The sequence below is a fragment of the Coturnix japonica genome, chromosome 1, assembly GCF_001577835.2.
Source record: "Coturnix japonica isolate 7356 chromosome 1, Coturnix japonica 2.1, whole genome shotgun sequence".
In the NCBI taxonomy this organism is placed as follows: Eukaryota; Metazoa; Chordata; class Aves; order Galliformes; family Phasianidae; genus Coturnix; species Coturnix japonica.
This window is the reverse complement of record NC_029516.1, coordinates 88,983,572-89,009,938: the sequence shown is the minus strand read 5'-3', so window position 1 is coordinate 89,009,938 and position 26,367 is coordinate 88,983,572. Positions and strand designations below refer to the sequence as shown.

Here is a 26,367-nt window from a genome sequence, read left to right as displayed (position 1 = left end):
GATTTGTTTGTGTAATATCAGTGAGGAATAATCATCCATTTACTGTACTGATGAGCTCCACAAGTTTCGGAACTTGGAGCACCCTTGAAACGTGAACTTTTGCAGCTCCTTCCTCATGTTTAGACTAACTTGCTTTCCCCCTTTTCAACAACAAAGGACAGCCCAACTCCTGCTCCCTGTCTTGCAGCTCGGACACATACCCAGACTTGAAGGAATTAGAATAAATCCGGAGGCACAGACGAGCTTTCCCTTGCATACTCCCCCATCAGTGCATCTAGGCACGTATTTTTCAACAGTTACAGCAGAAAGCTTCATTTATGCAATTCAAACAAAGAAACTTCTAGAAAACATCATTACTTACTGTGTACTGAGCAAAATGTACTGAGATTAAAAGTTTAAGGATTCATCTGCTTTACATCCACACGTGTTTTAAGCAATCCCTAACACTGTATCCTGCTTAAACGTGATAGTTTGGGCTGCTTTGGCGTGTTGAGAAATATAAAGGTGCCAGTGATTCCCATTATGCCTTCGCTCCCTGCAGCCTGGTTTTTGGAGTTGCATGAGCTGTGGAAATTCAGGCTGCTAATAGCAACAATTTGGTACATTAGGAAAAAACAGCCCCCTTCTTCTCTCCCCTCCCCGAATGCTCAGATATACTGTATAAAGTCATTTTGACATGCCTACACAACTGGTTGTGGCAGCTTTCAGACATGATTCCTAATCACAAAAAAATGCTTCAGGTTCTTTTAGAGAAAGCTTGCCGTCGGGAAGTTGATTTTGGCCAAGTGCCAAAATCATGTGCAAAAGGGGCCCTCATTACCAATTCATGGCAGCCTTCAGTGCTGACAAAAAATGTGACCCAACAGGCTAAAGCAACAACTAAAATTAAAAAGTACAAGACAAAGACAACTTACTTAATATTCCTTCCATCGCCACATTAAACTTTTCTGTAATTAAACCCTTGTTAGTTCAAAGCGGTTTGCAACTACTTTTAAACGATTGCACAGGCAGTCTGTAAAAGTTGAAAGCTTTCCCTGCAAACTCTCCCAACCGCTGCCCTGTTACATGCGGTTCCCTTGGATGGCAGAACTTTTTGCCGCACACCGCCACGAGCGATCCCTCCTGCACGAGAAGCGACGCACCCCTGTACATTGCAGCTAAAAGGGAGACGAGCATTAGGAGCCTTTGCAAGAATGAAAGCCATAGGAGGAGTAAGGAGGGGGGAAGAGAGAAAGAGCTGGAGACCTGGGAGCGGCTATTTCCTAAACTTTCTAAAAAGATTATCAAAAAAGCTCATGCAAACATTTAGTGATCGCAATTAACAGAGCTCATTGCACCGCTGTCCCATAAAAGCAGATTTGATACACGGCCTTACCTAGATGTCGTCTGGCTTTTCTGTGGATCAAAAAGTTTCCTGCCTAAGCACACAGATATTCTTTCACCGGCTATAAAGGCCCCTTTTATGAATCCAGCACTGTAACAGCCTGCTTTCGGCACCGCGGCAAGAGCAGGATGCGTCAGCTTTCGGGAGAAAAACAGCCTTAATACACAATTAGTGGCAGAGTGTCTAATAGTGGATTTATCTTAAAGAGTGAAAAGGCATTTTTTAAAAAGCAAGGAGGGTGCGGTCAGATCTTAGGCTATCCCTGAGAAAAGGGGCCTAGGCTGCACTAGTACCTAAATACTAGCAGAAGCTGGCTGGGAAGGGAGCCAATGGAATGACTTTGTTTGACCCAGCTGCCAATCTCTCCTGAAGCAGTGCGCCAGACTAAACACTGACACTATTTTAACTCAAATCAGGCTACAGCAGCTGTTTGCTTTCCGGCTCTCAGCTATGCACCATAGCCATGATGACTCCGCACAGCGCAGATGATGGAGCTGGGGCAGTTCGGCTCAAATGCGTTCCGGCTTTGGGCTAGTGATGGAGATGTGGGGGACGGGAAGGCTGCTGGGCTGGGGCTTGCCCACTTCCCCCATGGCTTGCTTAAACACCCCTGCCTCCATTTTCCCCAACATGAAATGAAAAGGAGGTTTGAGGCTTACAGAAAATTCAGCGCTGTATGTCAGGTGGAAAGACAAAAGTTACTGCCTAGGACAGACAACAGCCAGAAGACATTGTAAAGGTGTGCATCTGACTCCAAAATCCATCTGCAGCCAGAAATTATTTATCTTCCTCATTAGCAACACTAAAATCATTCATAAAAGTAATCAACACACAGATCATTCAATCTTAATTGTAAAATGAAGGTCCGCAGATTTACCTAAGAAAACAGGCACTGCATGTGTGTATACATGCACACATTTACATACACATCCAGATTCCAATCTAAATTACAGCAGCACAAATTGCACTGTAAGCAACAAAGTTACTGCAGATTAAACTGAAGGTGGAATTCTACAGCCAATTTACATATCAGACTATATGATATTAAAAAAAAAAATCAAACCATAAGTAGCTATTAGCAGTAGGCATATGGCATGGAGGTTAGCATGTCTTTCCTAACTCAATCAAAAACCAAAGAAGATTTGAAGCTATGGAAAGGAAATATGTAAAAAACTCATTGATGTTTCTGAAGTACTAGACATGCAGCGTAGTTCAACATAGCACCTAAGTTTTGCAGCATTTACATCTAAACTCAGCCTTGGTACTTAAGCCAAATTTTGTTTCCCCTCACTCTGCCTCAGAAGGTTGCTGATGGTTTCCCAAAACTAAATGTCATGATAATTTCCTTGTTCAGTAAAAAATCCAAAGAACATCCCCACCTAAAATCAAGAGGCATAGAAAGAGAAACCAATCTTTTCTATTACAAAACTGCTTGACTTATCATGATTTGGAGTATAGGAGACGAGAAGGTGAGTTAAAGACATCTGAATGTCTTAGCTAAGCACTGCTAAATATCTCAAATTCAACTACGATACTTCACAAAGATGAGGCTAAGTCTGTTATCTGTCGTAGGTTGGTGAGCACCCACCTATTTCCATGAGCTGTTCAAGAACTCAGTACCAGAAACTGGTGGAAGTCACCAATATCGCACCAGCTCTAATTGTAGTGGAGCATACAAAAAGTCACTTAGAAATACCTGAGAAGTTTGAAATCTTAAAATGGCAGACAAATGAAACAAAGCCAATAGTGTATATAGTCCTCCGCTCTCACTTAGAAGCATAGTGATCATTTATTCGAGATTAATTTACATGCCTTCTGAAGAAAATGTTGAGTCCTCAGCAGTGAGTGCATTTCCCATGAATTCACATCTTGATTTGAAAGACAAAAAAAGTCAATACTGAAGCAATATCTCTAGGAAATGAACAAATTCAAGCTTAGCATAGCTGGAGAAGAACAAAAGTACAAGATAAGAAAAAATATATAGGCTGGAGTGAAACTTCACCAGCTCCTTGAGGCAGAAAAGAAGGTAATATGGCCAGATCAACAGATAAAGAATTCAACAACTAAGCTGTCGAATAATAGGAAAGGAACAATGTTGCTCTTGGTGAAACCAGCAAGAACTTATCCAAGACTTGACAAGATCAGGATGTGGATAAACCATGGTAGATATGCACTTAGAAGACTGACAGAGAAAAAGACAAGACTATGCATTTAAAGGTGGAATACAAAAGGCATTTCATTCAAATACAGTATAATGAGCAGAAAGCTCATGCAATCTTCTCATTTTTCTTGGAAAGCTAACCAAAATTGTATTCCTGTTTCTGTTTAGAAGGGTGGGTCCTCATAGTGTCATTTTGATTTGTAAGTTAAATATTGTCATAATTGCTCCAGGGTGGTTGCAGGAGAGGGAGGTGGTATCTGGCATTTCTTCCTCTTTTAATCAAACTTCTGTCAGCCTTGGGCAATGCATGAAGAAACATAGGGAAGCACTGGAATTGGTAACTACTGGAGCTTTGCTGACAAATACAAATCTCTTCCCTTCCAGAAAACAATTTAAAATTCTTATTATCTTATAAATGAAGTATTAGTACAGCTAAGCACATTTCTACAAGAAGTTCCTGTTGTAGAAAATCTCTGGTTACTCCTAAAAGGGTTTTTTTCTTTTTTTTTAGAAACACCATATTAATTCTTTCTAATTTGCTTTTAAGGCTAGGAAGTTGAATGTGTGTGATTATACTGTATGTATCGATGCCACCTAAAAATCCCTCAAATCACTGGCCAGTACTGGTTAGATTTAATATCAGAAGTTTCAGGTCTATTTTTGAGAAACACAGTGACTTTGAGATCTCCATTCTGTATCAATTAGTGGTCAAACAAACAAATGAGAAATTATCTCAGCATCCCTGTAGCAAGTACAGAAAATTTTTGGAAGATCTAAATGCTTCAGTGTTTCCACCAAAACTTCTATTAGATATAGTTCAATTAATCTCAAGAAGTGAAAGCATAAGAAAGTAGGCTTTCATGGTTATGAATTCCTTTATTTTATTATTATTATTATTATTTTTAATTTATTTTGCTGGTGCATTGATAGAAAGCATATCAGAAATACCTTTGATGAGGTTTTTTGTTTTGCTTTGTTTTGTCTTTTTGTTTCTGTTATTCAAGTAGAATAACTTGTATCTGCCATCATTTCTTCAGCCTTTGGTACTATAATTTTTGGCCCAGTACTTCACAGCCAAATGATTTTTTTAACTTCAAATCAATTGGAAAACTCCAACTGATTTCAAATGAATCAGGATTTTATCCTTGTCAGCCTCAAGTCATATTATTGCCAGAGGGGCCCAGGGCAGGATGCGTGTAGAGCACTGTGAAGTGATTTATTGCTTCCAGCTTCCTCTTGTGCATCAGCCACTTTGGGAAGAAATGATGGGCCAAAACTGTGATGTAACCTCACAAGTCATATATGCCATTCTGGCATTTGAGACTGAGCTCTTATAATGCTCTGTGTTTGTCCACCTAGTGAGGTCTGAACCTTCAGCAAGTATCACTGCTGGACTGGAAAAATAAATAATAATTCCACCAATAAGAACCACAGGGGAGGAGAAGGAGAGTAGAATAAAAGAAAAAGATCAGTGAAACTTTTGCTTCAGTATTTCAAATATTTCAGGTTAGAAAATAAGATTTCCAAAATCAAAACTAACTTCAAACTTTATTTTGTTGAGCACCATTTCTTTAATTATACATTTATTTTCAATGTGCATATTTTTTTAAGCTGGGAGACAATGGTAAAATTTCACACACACACAGAAAAAAAATAAAATAAAATAGGAAGGCATGCTATACATTCTATGTAAAAAGTGAGAAATGGAAATAAATTAGAGACAGTCATCTATTCATGTTAAAATGGAACCCAGATGCTTAATGCTGAAAAGAAACTTGCCTTAGAAACTTGATTGCATAAATATCTTTCATAAAGGATTTACATCCTACTCTGAATTAACCAGTGTGCACCACACCACTACCAACAGTACCTTAAGTCTTTTCCATTGCCCTTGGTTGTTAAAAACTGTTATTACCATAGTCCATAGATATTCTTTATAGAAGGGGATAGAAAAGAGTGGCGACTTTGCAGCTATGGAATTAGTTTAATTCAGACTCTAAAATTAGTCTTACACAATCTCATCATCTCCAGATGCTCCTTTATGCTCATAAATCCTCTAAAATGTTTATATTGTCCCATGCAAAGGGGTGAATGCCTGCTGTGGACTGTTGCTCCAAGGCAGCAATAACTTACTATGTCTTTTCTGTAGCAAGTTGCAGTGTTTTTTTTGAAGTACAATCTATAGACAATTGCTCTTTCCATCACACCTCCCACATTTCCACAAACCACAACATATTTGTGCTTCAAGACATCTTCTGGAACAAATCAGTTTTAGTTTGGAATTAGAATATGGCATGACATGAGGCAGATATAGCTGATGTTTCTCCTAAGAACAAATTTGTGTGCATTTAGAACAGAGACCAAGCAAACATCAAGCTTGCATACACTGCTTACTTATATACCAAGGAAATAGCTACCAGATGTATTAAAAGTCAGTATCAAACATAATTAGATTAGATATAATACAACTGGGCCCCCTAGACCACCATCTAATGTCACTCATTCCATTATTGGGGCCAATTATCATATAATTATACTGAGTAGTGCTGAGAATCCTTCAAGGAGGAGAACCCTATTGTGTTGCCAAACAAAAAGGCAGTTCTTGCTTCAAACATCATCTTACTATTTTGTCAGTCAATCAAATGCAACTCTGGTACACAAGTTTCCTTTCTTGAGCTCATACACAAAGTTAGCTCTCTTCTTCTCCCATCACCATAATCTCTCTTGTAGTTCTTACTACTGAAGAAAGGGAGACAGATGACAGCTTTTCTCAATGGGTAAAGATCTCCAACAGATTTACTTTCTTTTTTTTTTTCTCTCTCTCTTTTTATTCCCCCTTTTTTTTTTTTTTCCTTTCCCCAGCAAGAGGTAAGATAAGGAAAATGAGAAAAAGAAAATGATGATGATTGTTTGCAAAATACCCTTCCGAATATTAAGCAAGCACTAATACCCATTTCATAGTTATCGTTATCTTTAAAAATGAGATGGACAACAAACAAATACGTAGGTTGCTCTGAAAGTAATGCTTCCTATGAAACTATGTAGTTTCCATGGAAACTACAAAGGATACAAAAAGCATAGCAACACAGCTATAAAACACTATTTTTCAACACAGTCATCACCATTAACCAGGTGTTTTCACTAGTGATGTCCAAGATAAGAGTCTGCATGCCACGCTTTTAAAAATCTACACAAGTGGAGGTGACCCACTGTCACTGTTGCCACTGTCAAAACTCACCATCCATTGCCTCACTGTGTTCACATTTAGGGTTTGGTTTCCACAAACTTTCAGCAAACATCAATGAATATCATTGAATGCCATTTTATCCACATGGAGGAATTCAATGGCACATCTGCACTTCCATGTCAGACACCATTCTGTCAGACTGCCCCTCTACTGCCATCTGCCACAAGGCAACAAAATGTAATGGGATATCAGCAGGAAGGTTCAGCCTCTACTGTCATACCGCCAAAATCTGCCTCTGACATCCTGGACCAAAATAATAAAAGAGGAGGCATTACTTTTGGAGCATCTCTTGCGCAATTTATAGTACTGAACACTACTTAGATGCAAACATGTTAGGGGAAAAAAAAAAAAAGAAAACAACATGATCTACAGGGTCAATGGGGTTAGAAAGCAGGATTCTTGATACTTATTTCTGGTCCTGCTTGCTGTTCATTAGGTAACGTTGTGATATTACTTAACCTCTCAGTCCGTTCCAGATCTCAGCTGATGTAAATTCATAGTTCTCAAAAGGCATTTGAAAGAACCTGCCCAGCTAAACCTGTTGTCTTCTACATCTTAGTTTTTTAAAAGTGGAGTAGATAATATTTTTATTAGTTGTTAGGCAACTAACATACTAGTAATAACACTATTAATTCTTGTTACATGATTTTAGATCCATCAGATATAGAATTTTAAGGAATGCATAAATTAATATGGAATCCTAGAATTCTTAGAGTTGAAAAGAACCTTTAAAGGTCATCTTGTCCAACCTCCTACAGTGAACAGGGACATCCATAGCCAGATCAGGCTGTTCAGAGCTTGATCCACTCTCACCTCGAATGCCAGAGATGGGGCAACAACCACATCTCTGGGCAACCTGTTCCAGTTTCTCACTATCCTCACTGTAAAAGACTTTTTCCTTATAGCCAACTTAAATCTAACCTCTTAAATTTGAGGCCCTTGTTCTATCACAACATGCCCTGCTAAAGAGTCTTTTCCTTTTTTCCTGTAGCTCCCCTTTAGATACTGAAATGTCACAATCACCTTGGAGCCTTTTCTTCTGCAGGCTGAACAGCCCCAGCCCTCTCAGCCTGCCCTCATACAGGAGGTGTTCCATCCCTTGAATCATTTTTGTGGCCCTTCTCTGGAAGTGCTCCAACAGGTCCATGTCTCTCCCATACTGAGGACTCCACATCTGGATGCAGTACTCCAGGTGAGGCCTCATCAGCACAGAGTTCGATCACCTCTCTTGAACTACAGTTTCTTATTGCTTGCAGTATCTGAGGTAGCAATAAAAAATTAAACAAGTCCCTATTGAATATCCAGAATAAATTTGAGGTTAATTGAAGTGTTGTTTTTATGTAAACTGGAGAGGCAGGGCATCAAATTTAGTTTTCCAATGCATGCTTCACATAGATTGTCCTAAGCACTAGTGCTTAGTTTTAAACTGCTTGCTTCACTGCAAAGTTTAAATAACCAATCATTCTGCCAATGTATATGCCTTTAACTCAGTGCTATGTTGACTCTTAAAATATTTTTACTTTTAACATAAACTTTTCAGACAAAAAATCTCTCTTAGAGAACAAGGACTCCATACAACTAAAATGGGGAGAAATTACCACTTTCTACTTGTTTGGTTTCACCTGTTTAAGTACAGCTGACACAGCACAGATGCATGCATTATTTTTGTCTGTGGGATAGCCTGTTTACCAACCTTCTAAGAACTTACAGTTGAAAATGATTTGCATACAAATTGTGGTGGTATTTACTAATAATGTGAAGCAGAAAAGCATACCATTTACACAGGAGACTAAAAATCTATGCCTCAGTTCTATTCAAAGTTCTAGAAGAGAAAAGGGAGGCAAGTTGGATTTGTGTACATCGTTGACTGCAAGATCCTCCCCCATGGCCATTTCCATTGTTAAGTGAAACCAAAAGCAAACCCAGTCATATGACAGAAATTCTTTAGACCTACCTGAAACCATCCAAGTTTCAAACTTATTACACCAAACGGTTTAGATATTAAATCCTTTATCTGTATAACTAGCTTCATCTACTGCCTGAAGATAAAACATAACATACAACTGAAACAATATATGCAGCGCTATTACTGCATTTTCCTTGCAAACCTGGTTGTCTCTAATTTTGTCCTTTCAAACTCAATACAAGACAAAAATCATATTTAGGTTTCTTTGTTACTTGTCAGCCAAAAAATTAACAGAACGAAGAAGCAGTAGATGATTAAGTTTACCTACTATTTACTATTATTGCAAATAGATGAGGTCCCAAGAATAAATATGAGGTCACCAGAATAAATATAACAAAAACACATAGCATTTCTCTTTTCATCAAAACAAACAAACAAAATCATGTTAGGAAAAAAAGCTGTATCACATTTCTCTCAGTATTCTGATGATCCACATTTTCAAGACTGCCACTTTCAAGTGAAAGTCCTCTAAAATAAAGTATCTTATATAGATTAAATCAGGTAAATCCTATTCACTATGACTTGTTAGTTATTCATATAAATGTTAATCTCCCACTCTACACAGAGCATACTTGATGTCTTTTCGATAAGATGCTTCCTTCTGTGTCTAAAGCAGCTTTTAATCCAGTCCCAGTTGCATATTAGTAGCTATTTTAGACAGCACTTTACTGTCACTGGAGAAGTTTCAAGTTTAATCTAAGGGAAACTTCTGCATCCCAGCTGAAAAAGCAGTATTATTAGAAGTAATTTTCAGTTAGTTACCTCATCATAAGCTGGTTTACATTTACATAATATGAAGTTAAATTACCGCTCCAACATGAAATCCATGAAAATGAAATTCACTTATGGAGAAGTCCTTGCAAAGAAGAAATCATGAGAATGGTGTGTCACATCTGTTTAATACATATATTTTCCATTCATATTTGAGAGTTGTATGCAAGTACTGATGGAGAACACATGCTTATTAGCTTAGTCTCACGAGTAACCAAATCTCATGAATGATCAAACAGAGTTTTTATTACTTTGTGTACATTTTTAATGTAGAATCTTGGTATGTAATCATTCCTCCAACATCACACTATTTAAAGAGCAAATAACTGAGGAACTGGTTCATCAAACTTCAGTGCAGGCCAAAACTTTCTACAGCAACTACACACACACACACACACCCAAAAAAAAAAAAAAAAAGAGACAACAGATGTGATCAGTTCATCACTCTACTGCATGAAAAGCTGATGGCAACAATGGCTGAGTGTAAATTCTAAATATGCTTAGCATATTTATTTTATACTTATGTGTATGTATATATATATATGTTACATATACATTATGATATTTGCTGAAAAGGACCTTGTTGGATCTGAGGACTTGAAGGACTTGAAGCTGGACATGAGCCAGTAATGTGCCCTCACAGCCCAGAAAGCCAACTGTATCCTGGGCTGCATTAAAAGAAGCATGCTCAGCAGTTTGACAGAGGTGATCGTTCCAGCTCTGATAAGATCTCATCTGGAGTACTGTGTGAAGATGTGGAGTCCTCAGTACAGGAGAGATATAGACTTGTTGGAGTGCGTCAGGAGGAGGGTCACAGAAGTGTTGTAAGGAATGGAACACCTCTCCTATGAGGACAGGCTGAGAGAGCTGGGGCTGTTCATTCCAGAGAATAGAAGGTTCTGAGGAGACCAGACAGTGGTATTTCACTATATAAAGGGAAGTCATAAGAATGAACTAGATAGACTTTTTGGCAGCTTCTACTGCAACTGGACAAATGGAAATAAATGATTTCAAACTAAAAGAAGAGACATTTAGTTTGGAAGTAAGGATGATGTTTTTCACAATAAGAGTGGTGAGGCACTGACATAAGTTGTCCAGAGATGCAGTAGATGTCCTGTCCCTTGAGACATCCCAGGTTATGCTAGACCGAGCTCTGAGCAACTAGATTTAGCTATGGTGTCCCTGCTTCAGGGGAGTTAGACTAGATGATCTTTAGAGTCCCTTCTAATGATTCAAATGATTCTATGATTCTAGGGTTTCTAACAAACATTGCTCCAAGACTGTGACAAAGCCATAGCAAAAGAATTCTGGACAGCAAGATGACCTGTTTTCATCAGTTAAATGCTGTTTTGTAAGCATTATGCATTCACTGCTGACTGAGCGGCAGGCAAGACACAGACAGGGGAGACAAAAACAAAAACAAAACCCACAACAACAACAAAAAAAAAAACAACAGAAGGAAACAAAACTGTTCTGCTGTTCTCTTTACAAAGAAGAATATTCATCCTTTCTAGAATGAAATATTTGAGTTTTCATTGTTTGGATATGAAGAAGCTGAAATCAAAAGGAGTAATACTTGATCTTTCCATCATTTGATGTCAAAGACTGCTATCAAACATCAGCATAGTACTTATGGCAAAAGGACATAAATCAGGGTGGTGGAGTGGAAGAAGAATGACAGAGCACAGGCAAATAAAATTGTGGATACAATATTAATAATAACACCAAGAAACAACAAAAAGAAAAAACTAAGGTGATGGATTAGAATGAGCAAAGTTATAAAGGAAAAATGAAAGGGACTGTTTTTTTTTTCACTCATCGATCTGTAACCACGTAGATGGACAAACAGCAATTTAGTTCTTCCCTGTAGGTCACTCCCAACTTGGGATAATTTATATATTAAATATTTATATATTTATCTATTTATATATTTTTAAATATATATTTATATATAGTAGTAGTAATGATATATATATATATATATATATATATATATAGTATAGTAGTAATGATGGATATATTGCAGGTTACTCAAATCTAGAAAGAAATCAATCTAGAAAATAAAAGCTTTTCTAGTAGAAGGCATCTGTCAATTACCAGCACTAGCTGTGTCACGGAAGATTTAAAGATTTTGCTAAATTTTTGAATTGTTCTTTGTAATTGTACCTAGAGGGCTTGTTGGTATTTAAGCATTTCTAATTACAAATACAGCAGATATATATTTGAGTGCAAAATCTGTTCTCCTGTGGTTGTACTGCACTGGCACAAATCCTGTTTTCTGTTTTACATGCATAAAGATCATCTGCTATGCTTTACAAAAAATATATATGTATAAAAAAAGATGCTGAATGCAGAAAACTATCATACATTACTCATCACAAACTTAATGATGACTTGAATATTAGCAAAAGGGGACGAAATTGCAAACTGTTGATCTTTATTTTGAATCTAAGTCAAGCTGAAATATGTTACTTTACTTTAACGAGGGTTGCCTCAGAGATACTAAATGGAACAATGATGTGGTATTCTTGGATATAAGAAAACCCAGCATTTTGTAGAAATCCCTCTACCTGTTAGATAAACGAATTTGATACTCTGCTAGAGAAAATTTCCATGACAATGAGGCTACAAAAATTTATACCAGCTGGAGATGAGCTTCCATACATATTTCTTCATGATATATGAAATGCACTAGTTTTATATTTAGAATTTTGCTGGAACAGTAAAAAATCAAACAGTGAGCAAATAAATAATTAGTGGTCTGTCTTGGTTGTTTTTGTCATTGTTGTTTGCTTGCTTCAAGAATCATTTTCTGCTAATTAAGCTTTAATTCTGGAGGGAGACATCACGGGAGGATGTTTAAGAATTAATTATCTTACTACAGCAAAAAATCAGTTCGCACTAAATCACATAATGTAGTTTGGGGTGAGAAAGAAAGGTACCCAAAATATTTGCTTAGTATCAGATAAGAAGTCTGTGGTTATGATTATTATATAAAAGGGAGAAATATGCAATATAGTTTGATTTTCAAATGCACAAGACAGGACATAACAAAAAATCAAAGATTTTGCTTAGGCATGCCTTAATTAGTAAGTCATGCTTTTTTAACTGATGTAATAAAAAAGCTATTTTTTTTCAAAAGAATGAGTTAAACAACAAGGCTATTTATGCAGTTGTCTCAGCACCCAACATAGGCCTAAAGAGCCTGCAATTTTCAAGGTGATTTGCAATTTTCATTAATTTGTTGAAGGTTTTGTAGCTCAATAATGAGACACTTTCAACAGTTATTAGTGAATCAGAGCTGTTTGCAGCTTTAATTCAAGCACAGTAAATACAAATGCAAATGTGCACATGATTTTCTATTATCATTTCCAGAGGGTGAAAAAAGGCAAATGATCTTCGGGAGGATGGGGATGTTTATCATTATTTGCCTAAAATTAGTTAATAGCCCCATACTGATGGAAGTGAACCGAGAGCTGTTGATTAATGCCAATGTAGCAGTTGTGAGGAAATGCAATGGCCATTTGATGCTGGTGTGTTGCCTTTATCTTCTTGAAAACTGAGTCATACGTTTATTTTCCCCTTAAGATTCAAAATTGTGGGTCTATCACAAACATAATTTTGTTTATTCATCAGCTTCTTTATTTGACTGAAAATTTCTTGAAACGTATTGGTCATGATAATTTTGGCCCTTTGTGGCATCTTAAATTCTTGGCCCTGTAGTCTGCATCTGTATTTTGAAATTCTCAAATAATGGATATAAAACAAGACATTATAAGAGAAGGTTTCCATATATATGTAAATGCATTACAGCACAAGTGGATATAAAGTAGTTCACAAGGAGGCCAGAAAAAACAGATTCCTAACTTCTACTGCAACAATATCCAAAATATCCAAAAATCAATGCTAACAGAATTTGATGTCACTGAGATACCATTCACTTAAAGCACTTTTCAATGTATTTTTGAGCAGCTACCTCTATAATTTTGGCCCAGAAAGTGATAAATTGAGTTTATTTGTCAGTTAACAGGTACAGGATATGTCCACATCAAACTGTTAAAAAGTATCAGGTAAATTAAAGAGTGATAGCACAGAGGCTTTACTCAATAGCCACTTGATGGCAGCGTCATGTATAAAAAGATGAGACTGTAAAGTTAAAATTTTTAAAAGCCTCCAAATAACAGTAAAAAAGTCAACCTAAATGACATTTTGATTACTTCAGAATATTATTCTCCTAATAGAAGTCTTTTTAATGATATTTTGAAGGTCAGCAACCTAAATCAATAAGTAAACCCATAAAAATCATGAATTTTAAACTTCAGAAATGTTACCATAAAGGTTATCCCTTCAAAATCAATAGATGAAACATTTTTAGTATCTAATGTAAATTTAGTATGCGTTCCAGCACATAATATTGCAATGATAACTCCTGGTTAATTTATCTGGGGAAAAACAAATGAATAAATAAACAAATAATCATAAGAAGTAAGAATTCATGGGCTCTGATTTACTAAAATACATGTCAGTAGTGTCCCTATCACACTAGCATTTCTGTAGTTCAGAAATTAGAGAGCAGTTTATGCTTTCCAGCCAGTGGGATGATTCACATTTCCTGGTCATCAAACAAAGCCAAATTTAAGAGAAGAGGTAAAGTAGTTCATGAAAGGGTGCAAATCTAGTTAAAAAGCTGCCTTTCTGTTCCTGTCCTGCCTTACTCATCTGTTTGTACTTCCGTGTGGAAGAACCCAGTCTGTTTCAGCTGAACAATTTTAAAGGGCTAGTTTATTGCACTGTAAGTGAAAAAACAGTTAGGATCTGCCTTTGCATTTCAGGATGTCCAAACCCAATTTTGGACAGTTTTACACTAGTCTGATATACACATCATGCCCAACATGTAATGAGTGCTCAGCGCATTAATAGCATTGGTCAGGGAAGGAGGGAAGGGAGGGAAGAGGAGATGAGGAGGCAGGAAGGAAGGAAGGAAGGAAGAAGGAAGGAAGGAAAGGAAGGAAGGAAGGAAGGAAGGAAGGAAGGAAGGAAGGAAGGAAGGAAGGAAGGAAGGAAGGAAGGAAGGAAATCTTACACTCACGAGTAACAAAATGTTCGGAAAAAATGGAAATATTTTAATATAGATCTGAAACGTGTTTCACGTGTATTTATTTTTCTGAGTTATTTATTGTACCTAATATTACAAATAATAATAATAATACTCTGAATAAAAGTAGTAATCTTTTTTGAGTATATATAAATCCTTCCTTCAACAATAAAGCTGTACTGCACTCTGGGTACTAGGTGATATCATTACTTCAGTTATTTAGAAACATGGAGTATAAACATGGTACTTCCTCAAAGGGAATACAGTGCAGCAGCACTGGCCCTGCAGTATCACAACATAAAATGAATGTTTTCCAGAATATAGGACTTTTGTTGTTGTTACTTTGTTGTTGTTTTGAAATAATCAGAGCTCAAGCCTTATGAGCAAGCTTCCAAAACTTTCATTTTAAACTCTGATTTAGCAACATACTTTAGTACATGCTTTCTGGTATGTGAGTAGTCCAATTACAATTTTTTTTAAAAGCTATCAGAAAAAATATCTGAACAACAGAATCACAGAATCATCAAGGTTGGAAAAGACCTACAAGATCACCCAGTCCAACCATCCACCTATCAACCACCTATTAAAGTTTTTACTTTATTTTGCTCAGTCCATTTTCTTATTAAAATCCTCACTATTCATCAAGGAACTGGATATACATATAGTTTCTATTCTTCTACTAAGCAACATTACACCAACTTTTTGCATAATGACAGTTTTACAGATAAATTGAAAAAACAAAACAACAAAAAAAAACCCAAACAGAACTTTGAAGCAATTTTCAGCATAACAACACAAACTGAAATAAAAGAGTAGCATCTAAATTAGCCTATAATAAACAGAATTAAATGTGTCGTTGGGATCAATTCCATTTGTTGGGCTCACTTTTAACTCTAAATCATGAACTAATGATCTTTGATGTTAAGTCAAAGAGTAATATGCATCTAATTATTTTTTGACATATTAAATTAGTTTTTAAAAAAAGTCCATGAGAAGACTAATTATCATAAAGACTTCTGGTCAGTTTCTTAAAATGTGGGAGGAGACTTTTATTTAGCTAGTTTTCTACCGTCTAATATATACAAGATCCAATGTTACACAATGAATTATTTTGTGAATTATAATGCCTTTGACATTATAAATTAAAAAAACAAACAATCCTAACCAGTTTCATACATGTGCATGTTTTTACTTTACAAAGAAGCAGACTCTTTAGGCACAAAGTAATTTTTAGCATGCATTTCTCACACTAATTTATAAAGATGTTCACTTGGAAACAGTTAACCAATTGAATGTCAGTAAAAGGCTAACGGCTGTCATAACTAAGAAGATATTAACTTAAGAATGGCATCAACATTTCTGCTTCTGAAAATGACAATGCTAATCAAAGTAGAAATCAAACAGCCACCTGGGATGGATGGGAAAGTTTAGGCAATGTATCCACAAAATATGTTCCAGCAGTGACAAATTAGAGCTTTCAAGCAGCTGCAATGTTTTCAAGCAGAGGAAGTTGATAAAAATCACATGAGGTGAAAAGGAAATCTACTTCATAACATACAATTGTGCTAGGAATAGAGACAGAAGCAAGATTTTACTCTGAAAGTGAGGGGAAGATACCAGAACAGGAAAAATAATACTGTCCACCAATATGAGAATGAGATTCTTTGTTGTTAAAGAGGAGGGCTAGGTGGCATGAAAATAAATAAATAAATAAAAATCTTTCTAGAATGGCAACACATGTCAGGTCTGAAAGGTTCTGAATAATTTTCTATGATTCAATATTTTTCATGAAGCTACCTGCTTTTTCAGTAAGTGCTCCTCACTGAAGAATACTCATGTCCTTTTTCCCCCTCCTTCAAAACAAAAAGAATACTTTTCTGAATAGCTGTTTGGAAAGAACCACTGTTCAAGAGTAACAGTGTAGTTAAGAAGTTATTTGTGTAGTTCAGAAGTTATTTTACTCCCAAGAGCATTTATTGCAGGTGAGTCCCACAAAATAGTTGAGATTTGCTTCTGGACACCTGTTGGTGCCCATTCAGATCTGAGTAGAGTATTCAGTAACCTGACTGAAAAATGACTGGACAAAGTTTCAAGAGAAGAGTAAAATGCAAGAATACCAAGATCAGAGCTGATACAAATAAATCACAAAGATGGAGAAGAACTCAGGGACCAAAACTGTTACTACACCACATTCTTTTTGCTAGATCTCTTTTCATGCTGAAGAAAGGAAAGAGTAAGTGTGGTTCTCAATGAAAAGTGTGATCAAGAAAACATTCAGGAAGTACAGTGTTCCAGAACTGCTTTTGCAGAAGACTGACTCCTCAACTGAAGGCCAAACCAAATACATGTACATGTAGAAAAATTGCACTAATGCTACTTCATGAAACTCTGCTAGACTGTCATAGGACAGATGACTTCATATTTACAATGACTTATGAATGTGGTGGCTTATTAGGAAGCATTCTAGAAGGAACTATCTAAGGGAGAAAATCTTTAGTTGAGGTTGAAATATGTTGGAAATGAAGGGCATGCACTGATTTGTGTATAACAAAGATTAGCTCCCCAAAATACTTTTCAAGGTTCTAAATATAAAGAATGAATCTATACCAAATGACAACCTCCAAAATTACACCTAGTAGTGCTCTCCAACTGCTTCCATACATTTGTTCAGAGGGACTCGAACAGAACCAGACTGAAGCAAACTCCTTGCGTCCCTAAATTCCTCACCACTGTTTCATTCAGCAGATAAGCTCCTATTGCTCCTCACTACTTGTTAATATAGACATAGCCAAAAGTGTATTTATTTGGAGACTGAAGCAGGGCTACATATGGAGAATTTCACCTTTGACAAGTACTAACTTCATTTACATTAACACCTGTCTAGACTGTTTTCCTAAGTATAAACATAAAAATCTCCTTAGTGTATTTGGGCACTTCTTACTTAATTAACCATATGTGACGTAAAGTGATACAACCCAGTTAAAGGTATGTCATTGTTGATAGGATCAATTACAGTCAGACATAAGTATTCATTGCTTACACCATCTGTGCTGTAGTCCTACATGTGGAACCTTGTCAGTGAAGTATACACAGATTAACTGTACTCACTTTCATTTAAAAAATAATAATAATAAAAATAAAAAAACTGTTTTGTCAGCTCTCAGCACTTTCTCTTAAAAAGTTGTGATCATATAACACACACTCACCTTCTCCTTCCAGTATACTGTGGCTAGTGTTATACTACTGAAACAGTTTCAGAGCAATTTCATTCTTAACTAGAGGAAACTGTAAACTGCCTTCTAAAACCTACTTATATACTAGCCTCAGAAATCTTTGCACTCACGGTAAGGAACTAGGTGGTTTTTGCCCTTTCTGTTACATTCTCATCAACATTTTCTTTTTCTGCTTCTCACTGTTCTTCTGATAACAACAGTAATTCAAGCCTTGGAAGTCTTCAATTGCCAGGTAGGAGTGAGTACAGGCAAATACATACATGTATGTATATACTGGAAATACTACAACCAATTTAAGACCTTAATATTAGCTGCAATGAGAAACTATAGTTAGACTAAGCACAGTCATTTTCTAAAGTTAATAAACAACTTAATGTGTGAGTTTTTTGTATAAAGAAGATATGTGTTCAGATATATATGGCTTAAAATGGGTCTTACTTGCATTCCTATCATTATTGTGATGTTACAATTCATATTTTCTGTTTAGACTGGGGAATTTAATGGGCTTGGTCTCCAATTGTTTTACATATCAGAGATACTAAACAGTGTTGTTGAGGATGCTTACCAGCTATTATAGAAAACGATCTAGACAAAGTCAAAGTATGGAGGAGTCTTTAAGTATGTTACTTATAAAATGGGAAAAGTTAAAATCATGAAATTAAAGTTCATGATTAGTATGTTTGTTTCTTAGTGTTCAAAGGAGCTAAAAGCAAATCATGCTTCAGGGTGTTGAAAAATATATTAGAATAAGGAAAGATTTAATTGAAATCTAGAGTAGGTTATTTAGAATATTTTTTACTGTGTATAGCACAAATGAAAATAAAATGATACTTTTAGAAAGAAAACTCTTTGAACTCAACAAAGAGTCCAAAGAGAATGCTTCCAAAGCCTTTCCAGACAACATTTGTTATCTTCATATACGAAATTAAACAGGAATAATATGATATTCCACTGCATTTGCCACTCAGGCATTTGTCCCGTGTGTATATCCGTAGTACTAACACAGAACATCCAAAGGTCTTTTCCTGCTTAACAGGGTGACTGCAATTGATTGACTCCTGCAATAACCAATGCTGAGACCAGACTGCAGGATTCAACTGACCCAGCTGAACTGTATATCATGCCATAGTACAGCGACAAAACAAGTTAAAATATTTTAGGTACAATTTACATCATACTCATCACATTTTGCACTGTCTCATCAAAATGCTCTTGATATATTTCCATTAGAGAGCTGACTTTTCCGTATTTACTGAGCCCAGAGAACATCCTGGCTGGCACTGCCCATTGCTGGAAACAGCTCCATAAACAAAGCAAAGACTATAAAATCAGTTTATTTCTCATCTATGACAATTATTTTCTGCATGGTCACATGAGGATACGTGCATAAATTAACTACAGTTATTCCTACAGAACTCTAACGAAAATCTGTTTAAATTTAAGAAATACAAAAACATCAGTGAAACAGCTGAGACTGTTCTTTTCTTAGCTTACAATGGAATATTATTCTTGGTTAAATGCAGAGAATAGATTGGATAGCCAAACAATAATAAGGAACAAAGTAGTCTTCTCATTCTTGCCAAGACCAGATATTTTGCCATCATTATCAAAGGGAAACAAACAAACAAACAAACAAAAAAGTATAATAACAACTATAAAGTGATTACAATTGCTCATGTATAGTTTATATATGTTTAATCCAGATTAATAAGATTCAGAGTTTGGTACTGGTGTATCAACCTCAGCTTCAAAGCATTCAAATATAGTTAAACAAAACCAAATGCAGTTGAATGAAGAATAACCAATTTCTTATAAAACACTGAATTCTTCTGCTTTCTGTGGTTATCTGGTACGCATTTCCAATAACTGAAGCCAACAGAGCTCCAAACTGAAAACTGAATATTGCTGAAAATAGACAAGTAACTTCTCTATCATTTACTTACACTAACATTATCTGGAGAAAAGGATTCAATAAATGCCAGCATCAGGCAATTCTATTATTCTCACTGGGACTGTCTATCCTCAAGAAGACACAAAATATCCTTTAAATAAGATTACTACTTACCTCTCATGTTCTTTCTTAGAACCACCATCAAGTACTGACCCATATTTTGTTGTTTGTACCACTCTCCAACATCTGTGAATGAAGACGATCTCAATGCAGATAACACGAGGTTTAAAAACAAACTATCTTGTCTTCTCTTATTATCAGTTATTCAGGATTCCATTTGTAACAGCATCCACTGTTTGAGAAGAGAGTTTTACTCAAAAGGTCTTGCCTAGTCTTCATAATGTTAAGGTAGAAAATTTTTTAACCATTGTGAATATTTCTTAGATTATACAAGTACAGATAAACCCATTTTTCTAGTTGTCTCTCAGACTCCATCTGGCTTCCAAGCAGATGAAGTAAAAGTGAGCTAGATATCACTCACATCAGTGAAAAAGCAAACATATACAACATCTCACCTCTGTAGCATAAACACAGAGACAGCCAACTTACAAATCCAGTACTCATGCCATCCTACATTCATTTTAATCTTTTAGATTCCTTTTATCCAAATGAAACTCTCACGTTACTTATCTGTTATCTCTCAGTGAGTCTAAAAATTTCAGGCTTTGTCTCACAAAAGCACCAACAACAAAACGTTTTTCAATTTTTTGTAAACGTTTTACATCTGGCTTTCACCGATAGGACCCCTCATTTTCCCCCATGCCTTCATAAGCAAGACACTCTTTCTTCCTGTTTTTAGCCACATGTATAATCTTTCTCTTTCCTCACCAAATGCATTTCCCATGTTCCCAGAAAATCATTTTTCAATCATATCAAGGCATTCTTCTCTGGCTTTAACAAACATTATCCTGATGTGGTTTTTTGTTGCAAATACAACATTCTTAGCCCAAGACTTAGTCCGTACTGTCCTTCCTTATATATCCCCAGACATCCCCTTTGACAAGGTCTCTTTGGTGCTGATCTTCATAACAACAATGGCTTGTCATGATATTCTGCACACTTTTAGTGTCCTTTGGAATTAGTATTACTGTTACCCAACATTCTTTCCATCATGCTAGGTAGGAATATGTGTAAAAGCAGCTGATGTTTCTTTAACTACAAATAATGTAAGAACAACTGCACCAATTAAATGTTCATGCTGCTTATCACACTAAAACGGTCAGCTCTACATCCCCTTCCAAATACATTTGATTCTTATTTTGACAACATTTAAGTCTGTATGCCATCAGATTTGTAAATTCATGTGTCTTCCATAAAACAGTTCTACAGCAAAAGTGGGCAAATAATCAAAATCTCTTATTCTTTCTATACTGTGACTTCTTGGTGAATGAAGGAGAGATCAATCAACAAACTACATATTTTGACACATGCATAACACTGCCATTTAGCAGTTGTCACCTTACTGTAGTCATAAAATAACTCAGTTGCTTCCCAGCACAGTTAATGATTGTTCATTTTTCTTAATGACCTAATTTCTACATCAGACATAGTTTTAGTTTTGCAAAATTGGAATGCCGTATCAGTAATTAAACTGACCATTCTTCAATAAAACAATTATATATCTGAAATTTGCTAGTATGTGAGGCATAGCACACAATAACACTTCTCTTCAGATCACCTAAAACTTACTACCATGTTATTAAGTTCTTAAAGGATTGGAGTTTTTGTGGCAAATACAGCATATCCAAGCACTCCATATAACACATATGTATGTGAGACCCTAGAATATAAACGTGCCATTAGTATTTCTTCAGTTTAACAGGCACAAAATTGTCAAGGTCAGTTTATTTTAGAGCACACAAAATACACTTCTCACAGACTGCTGTTTTTCAGTGCACTGTTTTTTTTAATGCCATTTATGTGCACTCAAAACACACCTCTGTTGTTGTGTGTTGTGAGAGTTCACAGACACTGCACTGGAAGCCACATGTGCCTCCCACAGACACCCAGGAAACAAGGAAGAAATGAAAAGGGTATGCACATGAAGTACAAATACGACCTGAGTGACATGGCAGGCACAGGAAGGGGATTTAACTCTCAAGGGCACCAATGACCCATTCTAAGCACAAATTAATTTCTCAACAGGGAAGGTGTGCTGACATGCTGTAGAGACCTCAGATGGCAGTAACTCTCAGTAGCTGGCACTGTGTGGGCCAGCCCACTCCTGAGCAGAAGCAGTGTGCAGCTGTGAGCCCAACACATCAAACACACTCCAAAACAAATGTCTACCTTCCTTCAATTTTTTTTTTAAACTCCATTTCAGAGAACTGCAATGTTTGCTGCAACATGGAGTAGAAGATTTTAAAACTCCTTAACAAACACAACATAAGGTGGAAAATTAAGCTTGCTTATTTTATATGTTCTTCAAGGAAAATCTAATTCTGAACACCACTAAGCAGTTATCTGAAGGGAAGTCAGATCACAGAAAGCTGAGACTGCACACCCTGCCACAGTATAATGCCACAGTAAAAGGCATTACAAGCAATCCTGTATCATCTCTTCAGCAATTTTAAAGCAGAACATAAACGACATACCAATATGAAGCATAAAGAACATTCTAGATTACTTTTACTAGACTTTTAGTTTTGTATCCTGAAGACAATCCTTTAACCATAATCATTATTAAAAATTTAGGAATTTCATTATTATGCTATATTACTACAGCCATCCAGTTACCTCATCCCTGCAGCAGCATTCATTCTGTTTTCCAAGGTGACAGGAGCCTGTATTCCACAGAAACTGGAGGAGACTCAGAGGGCAAAGAGGGAAGGGAAATGGTGAAGAGTAACATAAATAGCTTTAGAGAGAATGGGAAGAACACTGCCGACTCAGGCATGTAGCTCCACACAGCTGGCTTTAATACAGCAAAGCTCTAGCTCTGCATCCCCCACAGAATAGTGAACATTTGGATAGCGGAGAACCAGGCACCATGCAGTTCAGATTCAGATAGACTCTGCCAGTGTGGTTTCAGTGCTGTGCTCAAATAACTGAGTGCTCTGTTCAGTTTGGGTATTTTGGAGAAGTGGCATTGCTATGAAATCAGATCTCTTAGAGTTTGCCAGCTCTAGCCAAGAGACAAGTAGCAACACCTAACCTAATATCTTTTGGAAATGGAAGTAATAGTGACATCAGATGGACTTACTATGAATTCAAGACAGTTGACACACAGTCCAAACTGATAGTATTTGCTGGACTTTCCTCTGCATAACACTTTTCAGTGTTCCTTATTTTGGAGAAGATAAGTAGAGACATGCAAGTAAACTCTGCATGGAGCCTGTTAAATTCATTACTTGTTAGAGCTTCACACAGCATAAAAGCAGCTAAACTCTTTGCGGATGCAAGCTGGTTTTGTAATTGATACAAGCACATTAATACAGCAGTGAGATTTGAGATACAAAAACACAGCTCTGGATCTGTGCCGTGATTAAGCTAAAGACTGAATGACAACATAATAATGAAGGTTAACTGTAACTCAGCTCTCTGTCTTGGCTATGCTTCACAAGATATCAATTTTATAATCAATCAATTAAACATTACATAAGCACTACATAGTTCATTGGTACTTCTTTGCTTATTTTCAATCAAGACTATATTCAAAGATAAGATGGGCCAGCTTCTTGTGGATCAGATCTGTGTACCTCTCTAGATGGAAGGGCAAAACACAAAGAAAAGTAATATCAACATGGTGGGATATGTAGAAACCAGTGTTCCCCAAAATGTAACCGAACCACATCTTTAGCAAACATAATATCAGGTTAATAAGTGCTGCTTAATTCAACCAACCAACACTTCAGAAAAACTTGAGTTTTGAAGTTCCCATAGTAAATAGGAACAAGTACAGCATGAAGTTAATAGAAGTTTGTTTTACTTGAGGATATTTGTTCAAGAACAGCCAAAATTGTTTCGTTTCCTAGACTAAATCACTTCTCTACCCCCAGAGAGAGGGTGTTGCCTCCAAACCAGAGATGACGGCATAGTAATTTCAGAAAATATTATTTTCATTATACTGACCTTCAGCTTTCTAATGCATAGGATTTTAAGAAACAGAACAGATACACTGAAAATTATAAAATATTTTAATTATTTTGTTTAAGGAGAAAGCAGGATCCTTGAAGATAATCTTTCTTCTATTAATTGTATGTGGACATTTTACTACCTCTAGAACCAGGTTATCTCAGTATTCACAGTAGTTCATTAAAAGCTATAAGGAGATTCTGTCATGGTTGGTTTCTTTCCTCTCTTCCTAAGAGAAGGATGAGAAGTAAAATACAATGTTTTGATAAAGCTTTTTTATTATATCATTTTAATAAGTAAGTACACATACATCTATGTTTGTGTCAAACAAAGAAAAGAACTGTGTTTTGCAACTCAACTTCCATAGAAAGTTGTTATCTTCACTTGGAACTATCCTTTAAAAAAAAAGAGCAGATAAGACAATAAAAAGTTGCGGTTTGCAAAAGATGAGTCAATTGTAGTGATTTTCTTTCTCAGAATTAGGCCATTTCTTTTAGCAACTTCAGTCACTCATCACCTTCAATGGAAGAAGTAATATCTTTAACTTAAATCTCTAGTATATGGGAACAGTCTTGCATCTAGAAGCATAGATTACACATCAAAAAATAATTCAATAAATGAGGTAGAAGGGATGTTATCTAATTCAATAATTCACTCAAAGCAGATGTTATGAGAGCAGGTCATGGTTGTATCAAGTCCTACATGCTTCCAAGGATGGTGACTCAAACATAAAGTAGAAATATCACAGCTAGTGGACTGTTCCTGGAGAGAAGCATCCATACCCTCATAGATTTTCAACGATCATTATGATGATCTGTTCAGATTTCCTGCATAATCAAGTAGAAGAGTAAATTCTGCATCAACTTCTCATTAAGTAAGGATATAATATGTATAAAGTCAATTTTGCTTCAAAAAGTTTAAATTTGAGAAATTCTAATGCATTCTCCCTTTTCAATTAATTCATATAACGTTAATCTCTGATTGCATCATAACAGACTGTCTACAGAAGATGCATCCTTCTAGCCTTGTCTTGCACTGTATCATCTTTCACTAGAAAAAGCTTCTCTTTTACAGTTCACTTATCTTCAGCACAGATAGCAATTACTTTATAGATATCAAACTGCTTATTAATCCCAAGGAAATATAAATAAATATACAAAACTATACGTGAGGAGTGGAGAGTGGGGAGGAAATTCCAGAAAGCTTGAATCTCATTAACACCAATATTCAAAATAAATGGCTATAAGTTGGTCATTTTATCAGCAGTAGCGAAAAGAAAAAAACTGTCAGTTTTTTAATCAATAGCTAATTAACCTAGGAACTGCTGTTATACAGCACAAAGTAAACTTTATGTTGAGAGCGGGGGCTGGAAAAAGGAATCAAACATGATTTTCTTTCTAAAAGCTGTTCAACCTCCTGCAAAATATCCTGAGTCAGAAAGAGCTCTTTGCGCCAAATGGTTTTCTGGTAAGCAGCTGTGGGCTTGAGTTTGGAGTACTCCTTTAATATGTGATCATGTACCATCCAGTGGTCTAACAACTACAGTCAAACCTTTCCCGTAAGAGACTTACTGTGAGAAAAGTGTCTGTCTCCTTGAAAAACAATTAGGCAATTACATTGCAAAGTCATGAAAAAGTACTTCCTCTAAAACCTATGAAGAAATCAGACACCTGCATGTGCTATGTAGTCTTAAAAACAGAAAGACAGGATTACAAGGTCAATGGTGTTCCTTTTGAAAGATGTTATCTGGGCAGGACTCCGACTCCTAGAGAGTTCAGAAAAAAAGGAAGAAGACAAAATACAAACAAAAAACTACAACAGGCAGAAAAATCCAACCAAGTGAAAAAGAATTTTAAACAAAATAAACAAGAATGATGAGAGATGAGAAATATCTGCAGTCATACTTAACCATTTCAGTAACCTCTAAAAGCTGTGCAGAAAACCAATGTCATTAGGTTTTTTGTTTAATTAGACAGAAGGATGAAAGAATTTACCAAAGTGTAGGACCAGTTCACCCGCTGTTTTGAAAATAGAATTTCTGTGGCTAAGAGCAAAAGACTTGATCAAGTATTTTGTAAATGTATGAACCAAGAATCACATAAACTTCTCAGTGTAGGATAGGGATGGAAATTTCCTCTACATAGAAAGCACATCTTTTCAGTCAAGTGAACCTTCGCAATTCATTCTAGACAGGACTCGGAGTGCAGAGTTTCTCTTCAAGCCCACGTCAACTCTTTCTCAATATTATGTGATACTGAGAGTCAGAAGACACCCATGGTTAAGTAATGCTGAAGCCATACATACCTCCTCTAGCCTTACCTGAACCAATAACAGCAACTTTTTGCTGATAAAATCTGAGCTACCATCAGGAGATAAAAATGCAGCCAGAGGGCTATGGATGCTGAGTAAGCCACTATGCATCATGCGGGATTCTTGGATCCCTCAATTTGCCTTTGACTCTCAACATCAGAGAATGGTAGTTAGA

The 26,367-nt window shown here is 36.2% G+C and overlaps 1 long non-coding RNA gene across 23 annotated transcripts in view; it reads right to left on the bottom strand.

Annotated features, from left to right (window-relative positions):
• Nucleotides 1-26,367, bottom strand: part of LOC107322457 — a 396,746-nt gene that overhangs the window by 192,032 nt on the left and 178,347 nt on the right. Inside the window, exon 4 of one of the 23 annotated variants that reach the window (XR_004309381.1) lies at nucleotides 19,923-19,994. The exons of the other annotated variants lie outside the window; for them this stretch is intronic. This is a non-coding gene — a long non-coding RNA (uncharacterized LOC107322457). The remainder of the gene's footprint in view (nucleotides 1-19,922; nucleotides 19,995-26,367) is intronic. 23 annotated transcript variants of the gene reach the window in all.